Consider the following 7,514-nt stretch of genomic DNA (forward strand, 5'->3'; position numbering starts at 1 on the left):
AAGGCATAGAGGAAACACTCCACAACGATTCCCTTATCATCTCTGTGTCAGGCTCATGGGGACACCTATCCTCTTCCAGAAAATATGCTCTTGATTTTAGGGATTTATATACACACCGGCAAATCTTGAGAGTTCAGTTCATTTCAGTTAAAATAAACTTTATCGTGAATCAGTGATTGCCTTTCTGTAGTAGCTGACAAAACGTGCCAATTCTAATTGCAGCTGTACTAATGCAGTTTGAGGGTGTGACATACCTTAGAAAGTCTTATGAAGAGGGAATATTGACCAGGATATAAGCACAGGACTAAAAATAGCCACAGCTTTTTATGACAGGCAGTCTTTTCCACCCTTGGCATCTGCTATGATTCAATTGTTGCTCAGAAGGGAGACAGCATCTAGTGAATGAATCATCCTGCAGCAATTGTGTTTTCCCTCGTGGTCTTCCACAGAAGAATTGACGAGTCTCAACCTCTGCTAGTCAGAGGGATACAGCTGGGAGCAGCACTGCCAGAAGCAAATGAGTAAATGAACGAAAAGGACAATGCCATACATGACACCATTTACATTGCCCAGCCTTGACTACACATAAACATATGCGTTCATGCAACATATGTAAGTAGTCATACTGTAGTCAGGTTATTCACGTAGATAAAGTAACTTTTGTTTAAATCTTTAGAAAACAGAATGCTTGGTAAAGAGCATCCTTTAGAAACAGAGAAATGTGTTGACTGAAGGAGTTACTCATGTAGAAGATTTCTGTGATCTTTCACTTAGTTCACTTTTCACTGGCAATGCACAGCCTTAAAACATAGCTGAATGCATTTGTTCGAAATATAAAAATACTGGAATTGTAGTCAAATAATAATAATTTCAAGTATACTGTCAATCTAAGCACAGCATTTTACCAGAACTATCTTGAGCAGATCCTTTTATCTCCTTCATGGAAAATTGTTTCTAAAAGCCAGGCAAGAATAACATGAGTCTGACAAATTGCAGCATATCTGCTGAGGGTCTGAGGTGTGCAGGGATGCCTTATTTTTTGTTTGAGATTTATGACTGGAAGTCATGGAAAAGAGGCTAGTTTTTCTGATTTTGCTTTCTCATCCCAAATAAAACTTCTATTGGTAAAAAAAAGGGGGGAAAAACACAGGAAAGGCTCAATGTCTGCATAAAAGGATAGTAGGTGCTCAAGTCAGTCACATTAATATTCTATTCAATTTTCTTCCCCTTGAATTCTTGTTACAGATAATATTAAGCAATGTTTTTGCAGCATGTAACCTCAGTTAGACAGCCTTTTCAAAACATATCACAGTCTCATAAAAGGAAGATCTGCTGGTTCCTGGGATCAGTCAGGCCTGCTTCGAAGCTAATTCACAAACAGTGTGAATTTTCTAAAGACAATAAAAGAGAAAACATTGGCAAAAAGATGCCACCCCCCTGCCAAACATGACACAAACTAAGGTAAACAAGCTTCACATTACAGTACTGGTAATCCAGAAGTATACATTTTCATGGCCAAATTAAGCCATAATGTCCTTATTTTTATATGTTATCAGCATTAGCAGATCATTTTCTGGATGCATAGACTTTATAATAGAGTTATTGCAGTTCTTTCTTTCAAACAGTAACATAATATAAAACTGGCAATCAAGAAAATTCAGATACTTCTCTTTAAAATAGGTATAGATGCACACACATGTATACACACACATATATACACACACATACCTTCACATAGTATATACACACAAATACAAACACATACTGCACATACAAATATATACACATATCTACACAAAGAAAAGCTAGAAAACTGTATTCTATGTAATATTCAATTTTATATCAGAAACATTAAGAAATGGAATTTACATCTAGGGAATAAAGTAATTTTTCATGATAGGAGAAAGTTACCAGCAAGATCGCTGTTGTTCAACATATTCATAAGCAATTTAGATAGAAAAATGAATGGTGATATGACAGCAACCTCTCACAACACAAAACTATTTGGGAGAGTCAGAATGAAGCCAATTATCAAGTTCTGTAGGAGGACCTCTTGGTATTACACCACTGAGCAACAAAATGGCAGATGAAATTCAATGTGATAAATGCACCTTTGATACTCTGGAAGAAAATGATCCTGATTTCACACACTAAGTCATCTATGTCATCCCTCTTCTGCTTGTGGGTAGTCCTCCAAGGGTACCGGGTAAGAGCCCAGGCAGTGTAAGCTCCTGAAGTCTTGAAATGTAGGAGCATATGGGGGCTCCCTCACATGGGGGAGCATATGGTGAGTATATAGGGAATGTCTTTTTACAGGACATAAGAATACATATTTCAACATGTGCATGATCATTACTTCCTTAAGCAGCCTGTAATCACTGGTGCAATCCCTTCACATCCTTGACATTTAATGGTTAATAATTTTTCCCATTCTTAGACTCTTTCTTAAATGTCAACTCTCTCACACTCATGATGATGTCTTCAGATGTTATGAAACCTCCTGAGGCTGAGAGGAAAGCCAATGATGCAACCTCCCTCTGCCAAATGAAATTTCACAGTTTGTTCTTCAATGTTTGCTTTGACTTCAAAAATATATACTACGCATTTCTACATCCATCTTAAATGGAACTTAACATTACTGAGAACCAAGTTACAAAGCCTAAGAAAATATTCTCTGAAGGGATAGGGTGGAGGAGTCTGCTGAGTCTCTGCCAGCTGCTCTCCATTTTCTTTCATCCTGTGTTTATCCTGGGTAGAGATATTAAATCAAACATCCAAACAACCAGTACCATCATTTCTAACCAACAGAAGAGTCCACTGAGTCTAATCTCATTCCTCCCCTGTCTTAGTGAGGACGATAAACCCAACAAGCACTGGGGCAAGAGTGAAGAAGGGGGCACTTACAGCCAAGGAAACAGTTATTGTCTTTCTCCAGCTCTCAATCTGTGCACGTACACAAAGAAAGATGGGACATTAGCCATCTAACAGCGTGGCATTAAACACCATGTAATACTGCCTTAATCATACTTTCATCCTGTTTTCTCAGTAGGTTTCTCCTATTTGTCATTCTTCCATAATTCATTTGGAAGCCGAAATAGCTGGAGAGCACATTGGATGTGTGACCAAGTAATGAATGATTAAACAGTACTCACAGGTGAAGGACAGTTCTCTTCTTGGCCCTGTGACTGGAGAGAGGACGGCAGTGTGTGAAGGATGTGACATACATCACGGTTATAATACCTATCACTATCCTACACAAACGAACACCCACAGCTCTGTTGGTGGCTGCTAAGGGGGAATAACCACAGTTACAAACACCCAAACAAGAAACTCTGAGCACCCACAAAATAAAAATGAGTTGCAGCCACAGACGCCACTTCCTCGGCCAAAATTTTCATATGATGTCATGAATTTGTGACATGAAACATCGCTACAGCTCTGCCTTCCAGAAGAGGGTGGTTCTTCAAGGATGAAACAGATATGGATATTTCTGGTGATTAACTAACACTTGTGTGGTCATTGAATGTTCTGTTTTACATATGCCCTTCCTGAAAGTTTGGTATTTTTGCCAGCCATTTCATCAAAAGTTCTACTGTCTTTATTGGTCTCTATAGAAGGGTCAGACTCTCAAAAACATGAACTTTTCCACAGAGCGGTATGAAGGTAATAAGCAATTTTTGAGCCTAACTGAAGCATCTACGTAACTACCAGTTCAACCAAGGAACCAGAGAGAAATATGTTGGGCAGGTATTTTTCCCACCACTCATGTCACCCGTTATTCCCCAGTCCTAAAACTACAATCTTTTCAGAAAATTAAAAAGATACCAAGGCTAAAATATAAATTGGATTTACTCAGTTTAGAGGGGATCACTAATACAATAGGTACTTCAAAGCAGAAGCTCTCCAGTAATGAACTGTAAACAGTCATTGAAACATTGGATAATATAGATTGGAAGGGACCTCTGGAGTTCCCAAGTCAAACCCCATTCTCTCTTAGTCAATATCATAGAGCTACATGGCTACTTTTCCCCATTGTTGTGGTTTAACCCCAGCCAGCAACTAAGCACCCCGCAGCCACTCGCTCACTTCCCGCCCACCCAGTGGGATTGGGGAGAGAATTGGAAGGAAAAAGGTGAAACTCGTGGGTTGAGATAAGAACAGTTCAAGAGAACAGAAGGGAAGAAATAATAACGATAATAATAACAATAATAAAACAACAACAATAATAATAAAAGGATTGGAATATACAAGTGATGCACAATGCAATTGCTCACCACTTGCTGACTGATGCCCAGTTAGTCCCAGAGCAGTGATTCCCCCCAGCCCCACTCCCCCCAGTTTACATACTGGGCATGATGTCACATGGTCTGGAATACCCCATTGGCCAGTTTGGGTCAGCTGCCCTGGCTGTGTCCCCTCCCAACTTCTTGTGCCCCTCCAGCTTTCTCGCTGGCTGGGCATCAGAAGCTGAAAAAATCCTTGACTTAGTCTAAACACTACTTAGCAACAACTGAAAACGTCAGTGTGTTATCCACATTCTTCTCATACTGAACCCAAAACATGGCACTATACCAGCTACTAGGATGAAAATTAACTCTATCCCAGGCAAAACCAGGACACCCATACATACTGAAGCTCTCACATTTGATAACTGCTCCTGTAGTCTATAACCAATCCTTAGTATTGCCAGCAGCAAAAGTCCCATCAACTTCTCCATAAGCAGGATTGGGTTATGAAAACAAACCCTTGATCTGTCTATATCTGATGTACCTATTAATGTAACATCCAAGCCAAAGGCTGTAACACTAAATGTTTGCTCGAAAATTCACATTATGTTTTTTTTCTGAATAGAAGGCATGAATATCATAAGAAATACCTTTGGTTTGCAATACGGGTATTTCAATGATAAACAAGCAATTGTGTAGAAAGAACAAATTTGCACATATCACAGCACATACTAGGTATCTAATTTGTTAGGCAGTCCAATTACTGAATCTGATCCCTTACAGTGAATTTACAGCTGGCTTCCCCAGAGTGAAGAGGTTAACATCTGTTCCAACTCTTTTATTTGTTTAGCAATCTCTTGCTTATAAATGTAGAATTGTTAGGGTTGAAGTAGATTTTGCACCAGATACAGAACAAAAATAATAGATTACAGATTTTGTACAGTACAAGAGTTGTGGACATGTGGGTGCTTATTCAAAGTTTCTGTGAAAGAACCAAATGTCACCATATAGCAGGTCCTATACTATACCTTAACCGATCATTCTCCAGACTGAAGGGGACATTTTTCCTTACTTCCAGTAAAATTTGGTTCCTTTATTTCAAACTCTGTACAACTTAGGACTCTTTGGCTTCTCCCCTCAGCTCTCACAAGCCACCAGAGGACTTAGAATGATATTTAATTCATACTAGAAGTTACTTATTTCATGATAACTCATTCCATGTAGCCCACCCAAAACCCAGATGGTAACAGCTTTCAATTACTGTTGACATAAAGTGGATATGAAACAGATGTGGAAAGCCTAATGTAAATGTGAATACTGGCTTGCCTGAAATGGAGTTCAATACCTACTGTAGGAGGAGGTATCCTTTAGCAGCAAAGTTTTCCTGTTACACTCCCAGCACTGTTACACATTCCTGCTCAAGGAATGTATAGGAATCACCTATATATTAACTTTAATATAAGCTAGTATACGTCACTAATTTCTGCCTGATCCTGTTAAGCTAAACCAGCACTTCACTTACAATGATTTTTAAGTTTTTTCTTCAGATCTAACTAGGGTTTCTCACATTGTTTCTGAGATTTATTCACCACTTGCTTGTCAGCAGCAGTTTCTAATGTTTATCCCGCCCATAGCACTGCCAGTTATTGCTCCAGTCCTTGCTTTTATTGCCTGATGCCAAGGAAATCTCTTGGGCTGTAAGGTTAAGCTTTTATCTTGCTCTGTGTCTGTTTTCAGCAGTGGTGCACATTGTTTTAACTCTCTGCTTCCACAGAGGAGCCTAAATGTTTCTCAGATTTTATCCTAGATGATAACATGGGGTCACACATACCAGGTACAATAAGGTTTTATCTACAACTTCAGCATAACTGTATGTTGAAAGGAAAATGAACTTTATTGTGTTTCCATTCCAAGTTTCTCTGCCAAACATATTTCCAAAATAATTGCAGCCATTATATTTTCTAGCTGAAATAATTACAATATAGCAAAGTACTGTATGAATATTCATAGCGGTTTGCCAGCCAATCCTTTTTTTTTTTTTTGTTAAATTTCACTTCCACAGTTTGCATTCCCTTAGTCACACAAGCGTGACTAAAAAACAAACAGAAGTCATCTGATTTCCAAAATTTTGGAGTTTGGGGGTTTTGTGGTTTATGGGGTTTTGTTTCTTCAAATATTTCTGTCTATAGATAGCCTGTCCTCTCCACAGACTCTGTCCTGTCCCACTCAGGCCCCTGAACCCCAAGGATGAAGCTGCAGCTAGGTCGTCAGCATCTACCCCTAACTGACAAAAGTATCTTATCCAGCTCAACTTCTTGGTATTGTTGACTGAGCTTGCAAGGTCTTGTACTCAACTTGAAAATATTGCTCCATTTGGATGTTACACAACAGCTGACGAACGTCACGCATGCTCAATCAATTCTGAAGTTTCAGGGAAAATAAAAGGGCAAAACTCTACTGCTGTCGTTGGGAAAAGCAGAAACACAGCAGGGTGGAGACATGAGTCCACTGGAATGTGATCGTCAAAACTTCAAACTCTAGCAATCTTTGACTTTTTTCCAAGGAAGTTGTTCCATTTCAGCTCTGTCAACTTTCTAATACACTTCTGAAAGCACTCACATCCTGAAAGAGGGGGAGGAGAAAGAGAAAGAAAGGAGTGAGAGTGCTAAAGGGCAGAGGCATAAAGGCACAAGGGAACAGGAAAAAAGGCACAAACGAGTAGAGAAATATATAAAAATCCCAGAGTGGTAGAGAGGAAGTACATAGAGAAAGCCATTGAACAAGTAAAAAATGTGGATTAAACTTTTGGCAAGAAATGTGAGATTTGTCCCTGGAATTCAGGGCAAGTAGCAAGTAGCTACAGGGAGGCTGGGAGGGGGGAAAAAAGGAACACAAGATGCCCTTGCTATGCATGCTCAGTCGATCCTGTAGGAATAGTAACATGTAGGCCTCCAGTGCATGTAAGTTAGACTTTATTGCACAAGATCCTGACAAAGTGATACAGCGTACTTTGGAAAAACACTAACTAGTATCCATTTGGTATATGTTTTGGTAAATTATAATACAAATCTTGCAGAAGAAATCTCTCTACTCCCTGCTGGCAATATTGGAGGCTGCTAGTGTCTAATTACGCTGAACAAAATTAGTGTCAACCGACCGCTCTAATTTCTAAAGGCTAGTGCACGCCCCAAAATCTTGACAGCGTGAACATCGCCTGGATAGTGGGACAGCAGAGTTGTGTGAGAGGCATTTATTATGGGTGATGGACAGATTTCACTGTACTGTGAT

The sequence above is a fragment of the Haliaeetus leucocephalus genome, unplaced genomic scaffold, assembly GCF_000737465.1.
Source record: "Haliaeetus leucocephalus isolate CR32 unplaced genomic scaffold, Haliaeetus_leucocephalus-4.0 Scaffold598, whole genome shotgun sequence".
Taxonomy (NCBI): Eukaryota; Metazoa; Chordata; class Aves; order Accipitriformes; family Accipitridae; genus Haliaeetus; species Haliaeetus leucocephalus.